The 18,628-nt window shown below is 39.3% G+C and overlaps 1 pseudogene; it reads right to left on the minus strand.

Annotated features, from left to right (window-relative positions):
* Positions 1-11,709: 11,709 nt before the first annotated feature.
* LOC111150474 lies at positions 11,710-12,562 on the minus strand (annotated as a pseudogene).
* Positions 12,563-18,628: the final 6,066 nt, after the last annotated feature.

Raw genomic sequence — 18,628 nt, forward strand, 5'->3', positions numbered from 1 at the left:
GCAGTGCATAGAGCCTGCATTTAGACTCAACAAATGTTAATATTTGACCGCATTTGCTTTCTCTCTTTGTGAGCCACACGATAATTGACGTGGCTGCATCACATTCCATGTTTTGGATGGCCTCAGATTTTTGAGCCACTCCTCTGTTATTGGATGTTTGGATGTGTCCCAATTTTTTTCATTGTTATAATCTGGGATGGGATAACAGTCTTTGCTTTCAGATTTTTGTGTACCACCGTGATTATTTACTTGTAATAAATTTCTAGACGTGCAATTATTGATCTGAAGGAGGTCACTGCATTGACAATCAAGCATTAACAATGATACACATATTCCCAGTAACAAACTTCCTAATCTAAGCTCTGCATCAAGGATTTCTGACCCTTTTTTTACAGCCTGCAATTTAAGAACATGGTTTTCCCTATTTTATTTTTTTTTAAATTTTTTTTTAAGATTTTATTTATTTATTTGTCAGAGAGAGAGAGGAGCGAGAGTGAGCACAGGCAGACAGAGTGGCAGGCAGAGGCAGAGGGAGAAGCAGGCTCCCTGCCAAGCAAGGAGCCCGATGTGGGACTCGATCCCAGGACGCTGGGATCATGACCTGAGCCGAAGGCAGCTGCTTAACCAACTGAGCCACCCAGGCATCCCTCCCTATTTTAAATGCTTGAAAAAAGTAAAAAGAATATTTTGTGATGTTTGAAGAGAACATAAAGTTCAGACTTTAGTGTCAAATAGTAAAGTTTTATTGAAACACAGCTATACTCATTTGCTTATTTATTGTCTGTGGATGCTTTCGTGCTTGTTACTGGCAGAGTAGTTGCCAAAGAGACCAGATAGCCTGAAAATCCTGAAGTATTTACTATCTGGGCTTTAATAGGAGAAGTTTGCCAGCCCCAGTCATGTCAGATCTATACAACTCTGTCAGTCACCAATACATACGTTGGTGCTCTAAGCATGTGGGCCTCCCAAGCTTCCACTGGTGACCTCTTACCTGGCTCATGGGTGGGCGTTTCCAGCCTGGTGCTTCTGGGAGAGGTGAGGCAGACCGTGTCTCTCATCTCCATTTGTATTTTCTCTCCCTCCCGGCCAGCTTCCTACCTACAGGGAAGGAAGAGCAAGAAATTACTGAGGCCCAGATGAATCAGAGCTTATGTATTCATTTACTCCCTATTTTATTTTCCACTGGATACTTGGAACCTGGTAAGAATACATCTCATAAAATTGAAAAATAAAGGTAGGATCACAAAAAAACACAAACAGATAGAAAATTGACATCAAGGAAAATTGGGATGTTGGTATGAAATTCACTTGTGTGCTTGAGAATTTGTCTCTGATCTTTCTACAACAATAGCAAAAGGGGAAATGGAGTCAGTTACATGATTTGTATCGTCCACAAGGAAAACATACCAGTTCATCAGCAGAAGGAAATATTTCATGCCATTCTCCAGGAAACAATAAAATTAGAACTCTCCCTTACTTCCTACACTAAAATAAATGCCAGGTGGATTAAAGATTTAAATATAAAAATGAAACCATCAGTGTGCGAGAAGGAAAAAATGGGAGAATATTTATTATTATCTTAGACTGAAATCCTTTCTAGTGATGCCATAAAATTCTGAAGTCATGAAAGTATTGATACACTGTGTTCATAAAATTACTGGATGCTCAATTAACCTTAAAAACCTTAAAGCCAAGTGGCAAGTTGCAAAGAAAAATTTGCAACAGATGCAATCAATAACGTACTCCTGCAAATCAATATAAAAGCCCACCAGTTTAAAAGAAACTGGACAGAGACAATTCATAGATACGCAAATCACTTCTAAATATGTGACAATATGTTCATCCTCGGTCATAGTAAAATGCCAAAGAAAACCTGTGAAATGCTGTTTTTCATGTATCAAGTTGGAAAAGACCAGAAGGATATGCAATACACTGTTGGTGTCACAGCTTAAGTTTCCAGGAAGAAGATACTGACATGGAATTAGAAGTGCAGGTGTATTGGGTACCTGTGAAAGCAAAGGGGGGAAGCAGGATTGAGCAGTGGGAGCTTCAGACCATGATGTCAACCTGACAGACTTGCCGCTAGCCCAACATAGAGCTCCAGAGCAAAGAGTCACTGTTAGAGGAGTCCCACCTGGCCCTTTGAACCCCCTCATTGCTCAGTCATAGGCTGGAGACAGCCCTGAGAATAGCAGGCCCTTAGCGCTAAAGCTGAGATGAAGCCCAGCAGAGCTAACTGGAGACTCTCAAGTAACCACCCTTCTCGCAGCCGGGCAGTGAATCCTTTCTAGAAGAGGAATCTGAGAGGCTCATCTCCTTTGGGCTGGAGTTGACAGGTATGAGGGGAAGCCAGTATTGGGGAGAAAATATGGAAGTATCTTTTTAAATTGTAGTTTTTAATTTTTATGTATTTATTATTTTAAGTAGGCTCCACGCTCAGCTTGGAGCCCATTGCGGGACTTGAACTCACGACCCTGAGATCAAGACCTGGGCTGAAATCAAGAGTAGGATGCTTAGCCGACTGAGCCACCCAGGTGCCCCTAAAAATAACGATCGTTTGATTTTATAAAGTAAAATATTTCGGATTACTGCCAAACCACCTTTGAAAACAAATTTGTTTATGGATGATATGAAAGGATTATTTAGAATCATAGGCATATAGTGCAATGATGATTGTGTATAATATATAGTAGAAATATATGCTTTCTGAACTATTATTAATTAGTCTCCTGAATTCATGCTAATCAGACTAAATTATGACTGTATCTGTATAACTTGGCTGTAATAGATAATGGGCATAATTTAGTCAGGTACTATATAGAATGTTAGTAATGAAGCCATATATTTAATGTATGGATTTAAATATTCTAAACAATCCTCTGTGGTCTTTTTTCTGTAAAAGGATGAGAGAATAAATATTTTAGGCTTTGCAAACCATTAAAAGACATCGGGTAATGGAATGGATAAAAAAAGCAAGACCCATCATTTCAGACCAAAGACATCTGCACATTGGAAGTGAGGGGATGGAGAAACATCGCTCATGCAAATGGATGTCAAAAAAAAAGCAGGGGATGCATCTGGGTGGCTCAGTCAGTTAAGCATCTGCCTTCAGCTCAGGGTCCTGGGATTGAGCCCCACACTGGGCTCCCTTCTTCCTCCTCTGTTTCTCCCCATGCTCATGTTCTCTCTCTCTTTCTCTCTCTCTCTCCCTCCCTCCCTCCTCTCTCAAGTAAATAAATAAAATCTTTATTTTTTATTATTTTTTATTTATTTTTTATTACATTATATTAGTCACAATAGAGTACATCATTAGTTTTTTTTAAAGATTTTTTAATTAATTTTTTTATAAACATATAATGTATTATTAGCCCCAGGGGTACAGGTCTGTGAATTGCCAGGTTTACACACTTCACAGCATTCACCATAGCACATACCCTCCCCAATGTCCATAACCCCACCACCCTCTCCCTACTCACCTCCCCCCAGCCACTCTCAGTTTGTTTTGTGACATTAAGAGTCTCTTACGGTTTGTCTCCCTCCCGATCCCATCTTGTTTCATTTATTCTTTTCCGCCCCCCCCAAACCCCCCACGTTGCATCTCCACTTCCTCATATCAGGGAGATCATATGATAGTTGTCTTTCTCTGATTGACTTTCGCTAAGCATAAATACCCTCTAGTTCCACCCACATCGTCGCAAATAGCAAGATTTCACTTCTTTTGATGGCTGCATAGTATTCCGTTGTATATATATGCCACATCTTCTTTATCCATTCATCTGTTGATGGACATCTAGGTTCTTTCCATAGTTTGGCTATTGTGGACATTGCTGCTATAAACATTTGGGTGCGTGTGCCCCTTCAGATCACTACGTTTGTATCTTTAGGGTAAATACCCAGTAATGCAATTGCTCTATTTTCAGCATTTTGAGGAATCTCCATGCTGTTTTCCAGAGTGGTTGCACCAGCTTGCATTCCCACCAATAGTGTGGGTTGTGGGTTCCCCTTTCTCTGCATCCTCACCAGCATCTGTCATTTCCTGACTTGTTAATTTTAGCCATTCTGACTGGTGTGAGGTGGTATCTTATTGGGGTTTTGATTTGTATTTCCCTGATGCCAGGTAATGTGGAGCACTTTTTCATGTGTCTGTTGGCCATCTGGATGTCTTCTTTGCAGAAATGTCTGTTCATGTCCTCTGTCCATTTCTTGATTGGATTATTTGTTCTTTGGGTGTTGAGTTTTCTAAGCTCTTTATAGATTTTGGATACTAGCCCTTTATCTGATATGTCGTTTGCAAATATCTTCTCCTATTCTGTCAGTTGTCTTTTGGTTTTGTTAACTGTTTCCTTTGCTGTGCAAAAGCTTTTGATCTTGATGAAGTCCCAATAGTTCATTTTTGCCCTTGCTTCCTTTTCCTTTGGCGATGTTCCTAGGAAGAAGTTGCTGTGGCTGAGGTCAAAGAGGTTGCTGCCTGTGTTCTCCTCAAGGATTTTGATGGATTCCTTTCCCACATTGAGGTACATCATTAGTTTTTGATGTGGTGTTCCATGATTCATTGTTTGCATATAACACCCAGTGCTCCATGCAATACATGCTCACTTTAATACCCATCACTGGGGTAACCACTTCCTCCAGCCCCCTCCCCTCTAAAACCCTCAGTTTGTTTCTCAGAGTCCATAGTCTCTCATGGTTCATCTGCCCCTCTGATTCCCTCCCCCTTCATTTTCCCTTTCCTTCTCCTAATGTCCTCCATGCTATTCCTTATATTCCACAAATGAAAACAAGTTCTAAAAGAAAGCTGGGGTTGTAATCCTTACTTTGGACAAAATAGACTTTTTAAAAAAGACTCAACAAGAGACAAAGAAGGACACTTTATACTTAATAAGGGGACAATCCAACAAGAAGATATAACAGTTACAAATATTTATGCACCCAACCTGGGAGCACCCAAATACATAAAACAGGTAATAACAAAAGTAAAGGAACTAATCAACCGTAATACAATAATAGTAGAGGACTTTAACATCCCACTTATATCAATGGACAGGTCATCCAAACAGAAAATAAAAAAGGAAACAATGGCTTTGAATGACACACTCTACCGGGTGGATATAACAGGTACATTCACAACATTCCATTCTAAAACAGCAGAATACACATTCTTTTCAAATGTACATGGAACATTTTCCAGAAGATCACATATCAGCCCACAAAACCAGTCTTAACATTTTTCTAGATATGTCTCCTAAAACAAGGGAAATAAAAGCAAGAATAAACTATTAGGACTATGTCAAACAAAAAACATCCATACAGCAAAGGAAATAACCAATAAAACTAAAAGACAACCCACTGGATGGGAAGAGATACTTGCAAATGACATATTCGATAATGGGTTAGTATCTAAAATATATAATGAATTATAAAACTCCACACCAAAAAACCCCCCACCAAATAATCCAATTAAAAAACGAGCAGAAGACATGAACAGACATTTCTCCAAAGAAGACATATAAATGGCCAACAGACATGTGAAAAGATGCTCAACATCACTTACTAGTAGGGAAATGCAAATCAAAACTACAATATCACTGCACCCCTGTCAGAATGACTCAAATCAACACAAGAAACAAGTGTTGGCAGGGATGTGGAGGAAAATGAACGCACACTGTAGGTGGGAATGCAATTCTGATGCAGCCACTGTGGCAAACAGTATGGAGGTTCCTCAAAAATTAAAAATAGAACTACTGTATGATCCAGTAATCAGCCTACTGGGTATTTACCTAAAAGATACAAAACCACTAATTCAAAGGGATGTATGCATTCCTGAATTTATTGCGGCATTATTTATAATAACCAAACTATGGAAGCAGCCCAAGTGTCCACAGATAGAGGAATGGATAAAGTGGTACACACACACACACACACACACACACACACACACACTCATGTGCGTACATGCACACGCACACACACAATGGAATAGTATTCAGCCATAAAAAGAACGGAATCTTGCCATTTGCAATTACGTGGATGGAGCTAGAGAGTATAGTGATAAGGGAAATAAGTCAGTCAAAGAAAGACAAATATCATATGATTTCACTCCCATGTGGAATTTAGGAAACAAAACAAATGAACAAAGGAAAGAAACAAAAGACAAACCAAGAACCAGACTCTTAATTATAGAGAACAAACTGATGGTTACCAGAGGGGAGGTAGGTGGGGGAATGGGTGACATAGGTGAAGGAGATTAAGAGTACACTTAAACTGATATGCATTGAGTAAATATGGAACTGTCGAATCACCATATTGTACACCTAAAACTAATATAACACTGTATGTTTACTACACTTAAATTAAGGTAAAAAATATAAATAAGTATCAATGTGAATCATGATGTTTTTTATGGTTAAAAAAGTACTTATTTCCTAGCTCTGTTTATGGAAAAGACTTAGAAGCAATGGTCAATGCAGTGGCATTGAGCATTCCCAGTATTTGGATGGGAGCCTATATATACCATTACTCACTAAAAGCCATCAGGGAGTGATTTTATGACTGTAAAAGGAAGTGTATGATATCGGACCATCATGTTATTCCAGCTGGCTAGGAAGCTTTCAAAGACTACTATTGTCATGTCAAAATAACTCAGAAACCAACTGAAGAAGCTTCCACTGGTGAAAGATGGGACAATTTGTGCATCATTAGGGATAACTGCAATGGTTCAAAGCACATTAAATATGTTTAAATTCAGGAGTTCATATTGATATAAAAACAACTCCTATGTCCCATTTGGAAATGCTCATAAACCATTTCATTAATTTAAAATTTGCTTAAATACAGGGAAAGAATCAAACATTTATTCTGCTTTTTTGTACCATTTTTGATCAGAGCTAACAGTTGATGAGAGAAAGCCTTTCTTCATAAAAGTACTTTTCTAACAAATGAAGAAAAGTGATAGAATATCATTATTTTGTAAACCATTGTGAGTTAGTGTTATTAGGCAATAACCACCAATTACTAATAAAATCACAAAAAAATGACAGACAACCTAACATCCCAACCTGAAGAAAGGACGTTGGTCACACCACCTCTGAAGCATAAATGACATAAATGACAAAAATATTGAATCAGAATCTTATCAATAGATCTACCCACCAATTGACCAGAAATGTAGAAAACAGAGGAACATATAAACTAATACTGTGGGGTGCATTTGGAAATTCATTCCAAATACATTCATTGAAGGTCTTCAAAACTATCTCTTTTCATCAACAAATACATACAAGGAGGGATAAAAGAGGTAGATAAGGAGTACATAAATTAAGAAATTTAAGAAAGGGGCGCCTGGGTGGCTCAGTGTGTTAAAGCCTCTGCCTTCAGCTCAGGTCATGATCCCAGGGTCCTGGGATTGAGCCCTGCATCGGGCTCTCTGCTTGGCGTGGAGCCTGCTTACCCCTCCCCTCTCTATCTGCCTGCCTCTCTGCCTACTTGTGATCTCTGTCTGTCAAATAAATAAATAAAATCTTCAAAAAAAAAGGAATTTAAGAAAGATATCAACCAACTATAACGTGTGAGACTTATTTGCATCATGATTCAAACCATTCATTTAAAAATGTATGATACAAATGGGGACATTTGAACACTAGATACTTGCTGATAATCTGGGATTGTAAATTTTTTAGGTGTGGTAACTATATTATTTTCAAAGGTGTCCTTATTTGGGGGAGTAACATAAAACATAACTAAGAAGAAAGTATAGGGTGTCTGGAATTTGCTTTGAAATAATCCAGGGGAAAGAAGGCAGGGATATAGAAAAAAAAAGTTCGTACCTTGTATTCAGCTGTTATGTTTCCAGTCATAACAGTTTCCTCTCTTTTTTAATGAAATTGATTTTGTAGAGAATTCTGGTTATTAGGTCTAGTAGAATGTCCCATAACCTGGATTCAACTGATTTTTTTCGTCATGGAGTCTTTGAATTTGTTTTTCCATTCTCGGTATTTCTTGTAAATGTGACCTAGATCTGGATGCTGGATTAAATTTAGGTTAATTTTTTTTAATCATGCTTCATGTGTGGTATCGTGGGCTTCCTATTGTCTTGTATTCTTGTTGACAGACACAATGTCTGTTATCCCATCTTTAGTGATGCTATGACGTTAACGTAGATTCAATGATATCAGCTAGGTCTTGAATTAATGTGAAATTGTTTACAATATTCTATACATCTTTTTTTAAAAGAGTTTATTTATTTATTTGACAGAGAGAGAGATATCGCAAGTAGGCAGAGAGGCAGGCAGAGAGAGGGTGGGGAGCAGGCTCCCTGCTGAACAAAGAGCCCGACGCGGGGCTCGATCCTAGGACCCTGGGATCATGACCTGAGCTGAAGGCAGAGGCTTAACACTCTGAGCCACCCAGGCGCCCCCATACATCTTTTTTAAAAAAAGATTTATTTATTGATTTATTTGACACAGAGAGAGAGAGAGAGATCACAAGTAGGCAGAGAGGCAGGCAGAGAAAGAGAGGGGGAAGCAGACTCCCCGCTGAGCAGAGAGCCCCGTGCGGGGCTCGATCCCAGGACCCTGAGATCAGGACCCTGAGATCATGACCTGAGCTGAAGGCAGAGGCTTTAACCCACTGAGCCACCCACGCACCTCTCTATACATCTTTTAAAGTAAATGTTACACGTAGTTATTTCTCCCTTTTCATTTTATTTTCAGGTTGATTTTTCTCTCCCTTTGTTCAGAACGAGCTCATTTTTCTTTAAATTTTTTTTAATAAGGGATAATCTCAAACATACATCAAAGTGGAGAAAATAGTACAATAACTCTCTCTTGCACTTACCGTCCAGCTTCAACAAGTTTCAACCTTTTGCCAATCTTTGAACTGAATTGGTTTTTTTTAATCCTTCTCTCCCTCTGTCTCTCTCTGTCAAATAAATAAATAAAATCTTAAAAAAGAAAGAAAGAAAGAAAAGGAGGGGGTACCTGGGTGGCTCATTCGGTTGGGCGTCTACCTTTGGCTTGGGTCGTGATGCCAGGGTCCTGGGACTGAGCCTCACGCCAGGCTCCTTCCTTGGTGGGGAGCCTGTTTCTCCCTCTCTCTCTGCCTGCCACTCCTCCTGTTTGTGCTCTCTCTCTCTCACAGTCTCTCTCTGTGTCAAGTAAGTAAATAAAAATACTTTTTAAAAAAAGATAAAAATTCTTTAATTTGGAATCATTTTAGATTTACAAAAAAGGTGCAAAGATAGTAGGAAGTGTTTCTGTGTATCCCTTACCCAATTTCCCTCATTATTAAGATCTTGCATTTCCATGGTATTTTTCCAAAAATGAAATAATTATTCAACAGGTGAATGGATAAAGAAGATGTGATACACCCACACACACAATGGAATATTACTCAGCCATCAGAAAGGATGAATACTTACCATTTACACTGATGTGGATGGAATTAGAGGGTATTATGCTGTAAGTGAAATAAGTCAGTCAGAGAAAGACAATTATCATATGGTTTTATTCATATGTGGAGTATACAAAACAGGGCAGAGGACTGTAGGGGAAGGGAGGGAGAACTAAATGGGAAGTCATCAGAGAGGGACTCAAACATTGAGAGACTCTTAACTCTAGGAAACAAACTGAGGGTTGTTGGAGGGGAGGGGGGTAGGGGGAGGGGGGAACTGGGTGATGGTTATTAAGGAGAGCACATGATGGGATGAGCACTGGGTGTTATATGCAACTGATAAATTATTGAACACGATATCTGAAACTAATGATGTACTGTAAGTTGGCTAATTGAATTTAAAACAAAACAAAACAAAAGCAAATAAACCAAAACTGATACAATGCTAGTAACAAAACTCAAAACTTTATTTGGATTTCACCAGTTTTTTCCACTGATGTTCTTTTTCTGTTCTAGAATCCAGTCCAGGTACCATACAGGATTTAGTTGTCATGTCTCCTCAGTCTCCTGTGGTCTGTGACAGTTTCTCACTCCCTCCTTGTCTTTTATGACCTTGACAGCCTTGTGAAGTACTGGCCAGATGTCCTGTAGAATGTTCCCCGATCTGGGTATGTCTGACGTTTTTCTCTTGATTAGACTAGATTATGAGTATGAGGGAAGGGATAACAGTAAGAAGGTATTTTGGGGGTTTTATGGGGTTTTTTTGTTTGTTTTTAGAAATTTTATTTATTTATTTGATAGAACGAAAGAGCAGGAGAGTGCCAGCAGTTGGAGCAGCAGAGGGAGAAGGAAATGCAGGCCACCCACCGCAGAGCAGGGAGCCCCATGTGGGACTCGATCCCAGTACCCGGGGATTACGCCTGGAGCAGAAGGCAGTCGTTTAACCAACTGAGCCACCCAGGAGTCCCAGTAGAGGATATTTTTGGCACAGTGACTCTTTAGACAGTTAGTGTCCTGCCCCCCTCCATCTTTAAAGGAGACTCAAGTTCTGTCCTGTGCAGATGGGAAGGGTCAAGAACTATCTGGTTCCAGCACCTCTCAGTTAGGGCAAGTTGAAGTAGACCAACATCAAAAAAATCTCTCCTGATATTTTGTAAAACCATTACATTCTAGTTCTTTCTAATGCTTTGGGGATTTAGTAATTTTTTTTTTTTTTTTGAGCAAATCAGGTCTCAATTTATAGTGCTCTGTGAGATGGTTATTTGTCTTTCTGCCCTGAAAGATATTTCCTTATCTTATCTGGCTCAGAATCAGTCCTGCCTCTCTATACCGATACTCTTGGACACCTCACTCCCTCAGCCTGCTTTGTTTTTCCAACAGAGTTTAACACCACCCAGCATATAATTTGCAATCAGTCCAATTTCTGCCGTCCACCAATAGAATGTAACTTCTCCACTTTTGCTCTGGTTTGTGATCATTCCCTGATGAATCCTCAGTGCTCTATGTATCGAGATAGCTGAATAGATAGCTGAATGGATTTAATAAATGAGTGAGCCAGAGATAGAGGCCTAAATGCAGGCCGGCCGGGGCGGGGCGCTGGGCGCTGAAACACAGGTGTTTTGCCAGCAGGAGGAGCTCCAGGATATTTGAGTGGAATGGAACATTTCATTTGCTAGCCCTTTGCGGTGCACAGCGGAATTCTAGCCAACGCTTCTCCAACCCGTGCACCTGAAACCCCCGAGGATCTTTGTTTAGGATATTGCTCGTCTTTATTCAGGAGGTCTGGGTTGGGACTCAAGATTCTTCATTTCTAGCATGTTCCCAGGTCACGCTGTTGGTTCGCACAGCACACGTGGATTAGCAACAATGTACAACTATCTCCCAGGTGCATTAAGGAATAACATCATCCCCAATAATCCCAAAACTTAGCTTTTGTGGGTTTTTTTTTTTCCAGAGAAGCGTAGTGCTTGGGAGAGTTTAGGCTTTGGAGCCCAATCGACCTGCATTCAAATCCCGACTCAGCCACTTTCCCACAAGTCATGTTAATAACCCTGTCTTAGGTTAATATCATCTCTGTGCCCAAGTTTCCCCAGCTATTACGTGGGAGAAATAATATGCAGTTGGCAGAATTATAAGAGTTAAATGGACAAATGCAGGTTAAGTTCTCAGAGGGATCTCTAGCACATAGCAAGTCCTCAGGTAATGACACTTTAAAATAATATGAATATAGTAGAGTACTTGACTTTTTTTTTTCGACTTTTACAAACTGTTTATTTTCCATCAACCTTATTTCCATTTTGTTTGCATTTGTGGAAGAGCAGCTTAAGACCACTCAGTGGTTGTTTCTACCCATTCAGTGGCCCAAGCAGTGGGCGCTCCAGTCTTCAGAGGACACTGCTGAACAGGCACACAGGGCACCTGTGCGACTTCAGACCAGTCTGCAACTTCAGGCTGAGTAGCTGTGAACTCAGGAGCTGGAGCCGTCCATTCACCCTGGAGTTCTTCCTTAGTCACAGCCTTTTCAGCATCGGCCTGCTCTTCCTTTTCAGTCTCTTCAGGATCTCTGTAGCAGTAGAGATCAGGCATGACCTCCCACGGGTGTTCAACAGAAATGGTGCCACGCAGGCGCAGAACTTCCCTGGCCAGCATCCACCACGTCAGACCCACTAAGTGAGCTCCCTTGTTGCAAGGGACGACAATGTCCACATAGCACAGAGGAGAGTCTGTGTTACACAGAGCAATGGTCGGCAGGTTAACATAAGACACCTCTGTGAGAGGCTGGTGGTCAGCCCTGGGATCAGTGACCACCAGAAGTCTGGGCTCTCGGAAGGCTGCATGGATCTGGTTAGTGAATGTTCCAGGAGTGAAGCGGCCGGCAATAGGAGCGGCTCCAGTAGCAGCAGCAAATTTCAGCACAGCTCGCCGGCCAGTATTCCTGGACGATATGACACTAACATCAGCTGGGTTTTTCAATGGCAACAATGGCACGGGCTGCCAGCAGAAGCTTCTCCCAGGTTCTCTTCAGATTTATGATGTAGATACCATTGCTCTTCCTTTCGTAGATGTACTCTTCCATCTGGAAGTCAAGGTTGGTGCCACCTAAATGGGTTCCAGCTGCAAGGAATTTGAGGACATTCTCCTCCTTCATTTGCAGGACATCAAGGGCTCTGGCCATTGTGAAAGTTTCCCTTTAAGTTAGGATGGGAACCCAAAACCACTCTGTATGGACCCTTCCCTGGGTAGCGTGGAAAAAGCAGTATTTTACATTTTAAAAGGCTTTCCTGTGTGTAGCCAAGAGTTTGCATTACTACTGGCTGATGATTGGTAGCAAAACAAGAGGACAGATACTACCACCTGATCAAGGTGGGGGGTGGGGTGGGGCGCGGGGCATGAGGTTGACCCGACAGCTATATATTCTTAATCTGGAACTGTTAATCTCTTCCTCATGGACAGCAAGACTCAGAGTCCTCTTTTCTGACACTGGGTGAGACATGAGTACCCTGAATTCTTTTTTTTTTTAATTAAAAAAAGTTTAAGTTAATTTTTAATTTTTAAAAAGATTTTATTTATTTGTCAGAGAGAGAGAGAAAGTGCACAAGCAGGGAGAGCAGCAGCAGAGGGAGAAGCAGGCTCCCCGCTGTGCAAGGAGCCCAATGTGGGGATCGATCCCTTAGCCGACTGAGCCACCCAGAGGTCCATGGTTAATTTTTTAGGGTGGGGAGGAGGGAGAGGAAGAGAGAGAGAAGCCTACCAACCTGAGATCATGACCTGAGCCAAAATCAAGAGCTGGATGCTTATCTGACTGAGCCACCCAGGCATCCCTCCACTGTCCTGAATTCTTATGACAGCAGTGTGTGACTGTGTAGGGAGAGAGGAAGAACTCAAAATTAGTGTGTGGCAGCATCCAGGCTTATGACTGTGAAATGCGGGAAGCCTGAATTCTCTTGGCTCCACTGTCTCAGCAGCCCATCTCCTGAAAAAAGACACAGGGGAGGAAATAATGATGTCTGGGTTGATGACAAATCTGTGGCAAGTGAATAAGAATTTGATTTCTCTCCGAAAGGTAGACATCAGGTAGACATTTCTCTTTTGCCTGGCTGGGAGTTTCCTGAAACAGACTAAAGCAATTGCTGCCTGAATTCCTGATCATGTTTTGCCAGGTCTCTGGGCTCCTTGCGGGTAGGGAGGGACTACAAGGAAATGCTCCCATTCTCTCTCCTGAAAGAGCAGGACATCAACCACGCAAGCTCAGGTTAATCTCAGAGAGAGACCTATTTATGTTCTTTAAATTTGACATTTTCGTATGGGCTCTCAATCGATTTCTCCCTACTGGCGATTTCTGAGAAAAATTTCTTTTTGTTAACCTCAGTCTCAATTGTCATAGAGTCATTGTTAGTAAATTACCTAAAATGTCTCCACCTTATCCCTGTCATTGTCAATATGCCCATACAGCCTAGGTTCTCCAAGTCGGTCTTTGCTCATGATTGTATTTTTTCCCCCAATATAGGTTCTGTATTCTGAATTTGGAAGAAATCTATATTGGCCACACTGACTTTTTTTTTTTTTTTTTGTGCATGACATCCCCATGACTTACTTATTTTATAACTGGAAGTTTATACCTTTTGACCCCTGCACTGCCTTTTGAGTTTTCATTCTGGCATTTCTTTTTCCGTGTTTTAAATGTTTGTCAGGTTTGTTTCAGATTGAGGCTCTACTTAAGCACCCAGGGTCAACCTCTCGGCAGGACTTATTTAGGAACCAGCCATGCAACGACCTGAACATGGTAAGAATCACATGCAGTGATTCTTGGTCCTTTGTATTAAGAGAATACTGGAAAGGCCCTGAATTAGAAAAATTCATGTTTGGCTGCTCCTCCCCCCACCCCCATCAAAATCCAGGTGCTAATTCCTGGAGCCTGTGAATGTTACCTTAGATGGTGAAAGAAAGAAAGAAAGAAAGAAAGAAAGAAAGAAAGAAAGAAAGAAAGAAAGAAAGAAAAAAGAAAGAAAGAAAGAAAAGACTTCAGAGATGTGATTAAATTAAGAATCTTGGGATGGAGAGAATATACTGGATTATCCCCACGCACCCTAAATGTAATGACCAATGCCTTTATATGAGGGAAGGTGAGGGAGATTTAACTACAGAAGAGGTGAAGGTGAAGTGATGACAGAAGCAGGCATTGAAGATGGAGGATGGGTCTGTAAGCCAAGGTATACAGGCAGCCACTACAAGCTGGAAAAGGTAAGAACAACGGGTTCTCCCCTCAGAACCTCCAGAAAGAATGAGCCGTGCCAAAACCTTGATTTTAGCCCCAGTCAAACCAACTTCAGACTACTGACCTCCACAAGTGTAAGGTAATCAATTTGTGTTGTTTTAAGCCACTAAGTTTGTGGTAATTTGTGAAAGAGGCAATAGGAAACTAATACACCCTCTAAGAACTGGGGAAGTCATTTAAGCAAGTGGAATTCACTCAGGAGAAACCAGGAAATATACTATGAGTCGTATAAACTTAGCTTAAAACACATTTTTACTGAAAATTCACATATGTAGTTCCATTAATTTGACACAGATATTGAGTGTTTATAAAACAATTCAGCCATAAACAATTATAAAATCTCTGTATGAAAATAATGGGCATGATAGAGCTTTATTGCAGAAGAATTACCCTTTCAACTTGGAAAAAATTTTAAGGCAGGAGCCATATACATGCAGAGGAAATCATTAAAAAATATAATGTCCATCATAGACATAACAGAAGGACAGAACTCCAATGAAGGTAATGAATAGAAGAATGTCTCCAGTTATCACTCATCTCTTCATCAATAGGAGACACTGTTCTGAAGAGAAACCCAATGAATATAATGCTTTTTGAAGTTTTCCATATGAGATCTAACTTCACTCAGTACAAGAGAATAAATACCAGGGTGAAGGCCTATGAAAATGCCATGAATTTGGGAAAGCACGAAGATATACACTATATAAAAACCTTATGAGTGTAACTGACATGGAATAGATTTCAGTTTGAGGGCTCAGGATTAATACACACTGGGGAGAAACCCTATGAATGCAAAATTTGTGAGAAAAACTTTGGTAATTCCTCTTCCCTTAGGAAACACAGGAGAACTCATAAGGGAAGGAAACTATGGGTGCTTTCAATTCCTGTTGCACATGAGAATTTAAAATGGGAGAGAGACCTTGTAAATGTTATAATGTAATTTTTTAAATAAATAAATGTAATAAATGTAAAATATAGATATTCAGATATAAATATATATTTATCTGTTATATTTATTTTATATATCCATATAAAAATATCTACTATATTCACATATAAATATATATTATATATATTTATATATAATATATAACAATATTATATATTTTATATTATTATATCATAACATTATATTATATAATATTTAATGTATAAATATATAAAATTATATGAATTAATATCTAATATATTAATATATAAAATAATAGATTTCTATATAAATATAAAAATAAAATAAATATTTATATATAAATATATAAAAACATGAAATATATAAATTTATATGCAAATTTATAAATTATAAATATAGATTTATAAATAACTTATATTTATATAAATAAACAATATATAAAATATATTTATATATTTATATATAAATATATATTTATATAAATAAATGTAATAAATGTTTTTATATAAATAAATGTAATTGTTTTATATGAATGTAATTGTTTTTCTCAGCATCTCACCTTCAGAATGGACCACTAGGTCATTAATTTTTCTTCTTTTGCAATGTAAACATTTAAGACTATAAAACAGCCCTTTAACTAACTCTTCAGCTACAACACACAAGGCTTATTATGTATCATTTTCATTAGGGTTTCATACCAGGGCGACTGTGTGGCTCAGTTGGTTGGGCGACTGCCTTCAGCTCGGGTCATGATCCTGGAGTTCCCAGATCAGGTTCCACATTGGGCTACCTGCTCGACCCAGAGGCTGCTTCTCCCTCTGACCCTCCCCTTTCTCATGCTCTCTCTCATTCTCTCTCTCTCTCTCTCTCTCAAGTAAGTAAATAAAATCTTTTTTAAAAAAAGGATTTCATTCCAAATGTCAAATTTCCATAATGATGACTTAAGTTATCTCAAATTTTATGTGCTCTTTAATATATGTATATTTCAATTACATTTTTGTTTTGTAATATCAAACTGTATAAAGAGCATTATCTTCATTAAATTGACTCTTTGTTATTTTTTAGGACTTGATGTCTGTTCTAGTATGGCAAATACTTCTAGCTACTTACCTATTAACCATTCTCCTCTTTTTCCATGCTTAGAGAACACTGATTTTTCTCAGCCTAGTACTGCACGTTATTATGAATAAACTCCCAGTCATTTTTTGCAGCATAAGAACCACAATTCTGGCCAATGAAAAATTGGCACAGATCACTTGGTACTTCAAGGAAAGTCCTAAAAATAGAAGTGTATCATCAGGCTTATTCTCGTCACATTTTTTTCTTTGCCCTTTCCCATGTTTTTTTTCTGTCAGGAAAGTGGGCAAAATGCCATGGTTGGAGGAGCTATCTTATACTCACAAGGATAATCTTAGTCTGCTTGGGTTGCTATAACAAAATACCATAAGCTAGTGGCTTATAAACAACAGAAATTTATTTCTCACGGTTCTGGAGGCGGGAAGTCCAAGATCAGGGAGGCAGCATACTTAGGTTCTAGTGAGAGCACCCTTCTGAGTCACAGACGACAGACTTCTCATTGTATCCCCACATGGCTGAAAGCAGAACAGAGGAAGCAAGATTTCTCATGACTCTTATAAAGGCACTGATCCTACTCATGAGCACTCCACCTTTATGACCTTATGAAATCCATGTGAGAGATAATGGTGGTTTGTATGATGGCGGCAGCAGTGGATGGGGGCAATAAGTTGTAGGATTCTGTATAAATTTTGAAGACAGACATGACAGTTTTTCTGATGGGTTGGATGTGGCATGTTAGAGGAAAAAAAAAAGAAGTCAAGAACGACACAGAAGAAGGGACCAAGTATTTCTCTCATGAGCAAATAAAAATATTAGAGTTTTCAGTTCCTTAAGGGAAGAAATTATGGGAACACCAGTCTTGGATGGTGTTGGTGGGGAGAAAGGAGCTTGGTTGTTAACATGTTAAGTTAGACATGCTTACATGGAACCTAAGTGAAAGATGTCTGGGTGTAGTTTTCCAGGAGTCTGAATGTAAACCTGTAGATATAAATTCAAAGGTCTTGGTCTAAAAATAGTACTTCAAGCCATAAGATTAAATGATATTACCTAGAGCAGCCACTCTGGAAAACAGTATGGAGGTTCCTCAAAAAGTTAAAAATAGATCCATCCTATGACCCAGCAACTACACTACTAGATATTTATCCAAAGGACACAAAAATAGTGATTTGAAAGGACACATGCTCCCCAATGTTTATAGCAGCAGTGTCCACAATAGCCAAAATACAGAAAGAACCCAGATGTCCATCAACAGATGAATGGATAAAGAAGATGTGGTGTGTATCTATATAAAGAAGATGGATGTGGTGGATATATAAAGAAAATGAGATATATATATATATATATATATATATATATATATATATATATATATATTCCAATATATTGGAATATTACCCAGCCATCAAAAAGAATGAACTCTTGCCCTTTATAATGATGTGGATGGAACTAGAGGTCACTATGCTAAGTGAAATAAGTCAGTTAGAGAAAGACAAATACCATATGATTTCATTCATATGTGGAATTTAAGAAAAAATATCAGAAGAATGTAGGGGAAGGGAAGGAAAAATAAAATAAGATTAAAACAGAGAGGGAAGCAAACCATAAGAGACTTTTTAAAGAATGATTGTTTATCTGACAGAGAGAGAGCAAGCGAGCACAAGCAGGGGGAGGGGCAGAGGGAGAAGCAGGCTCCCCATTGAGCAGGGAGCCTGATTTGGGACTCAATCCCAGGACCCTGGGACCATGACCTGAGCTGAAAGAAGATGCTTGACAATTTAGCCACACAGTTGTCCCACCATAAGAGACTCTTAACTATAGGGAACAAACAGAGGGTTGCTGGAGGGAAGGTGGGTGGGGGGATGGGGTAACTGGGGGATGGGCATTAAGGAGGGCAAGTGATGGAATGAGCACGGGGTGTGATATGCAACTGATGAATCACTAAATTCTACCCCTGAAACTAACAATACAGTGTATGTTAA

Source organism: Enhydra lutris, unplaced genomic scaffold (assembly GCF_002288905.1).
Source record: "Enhydra lutris kenyoni isolate GAN:26980312 unplaced genomic scaffold, ASM228890v2 scaffoldscaffold23, whole genome shotgun sequence".
NCBI lineage: Eukaryota > Metazoa > Chordata > Mammalia > Carnivora > Mustelidae > Enhydra > Enhydra lutris.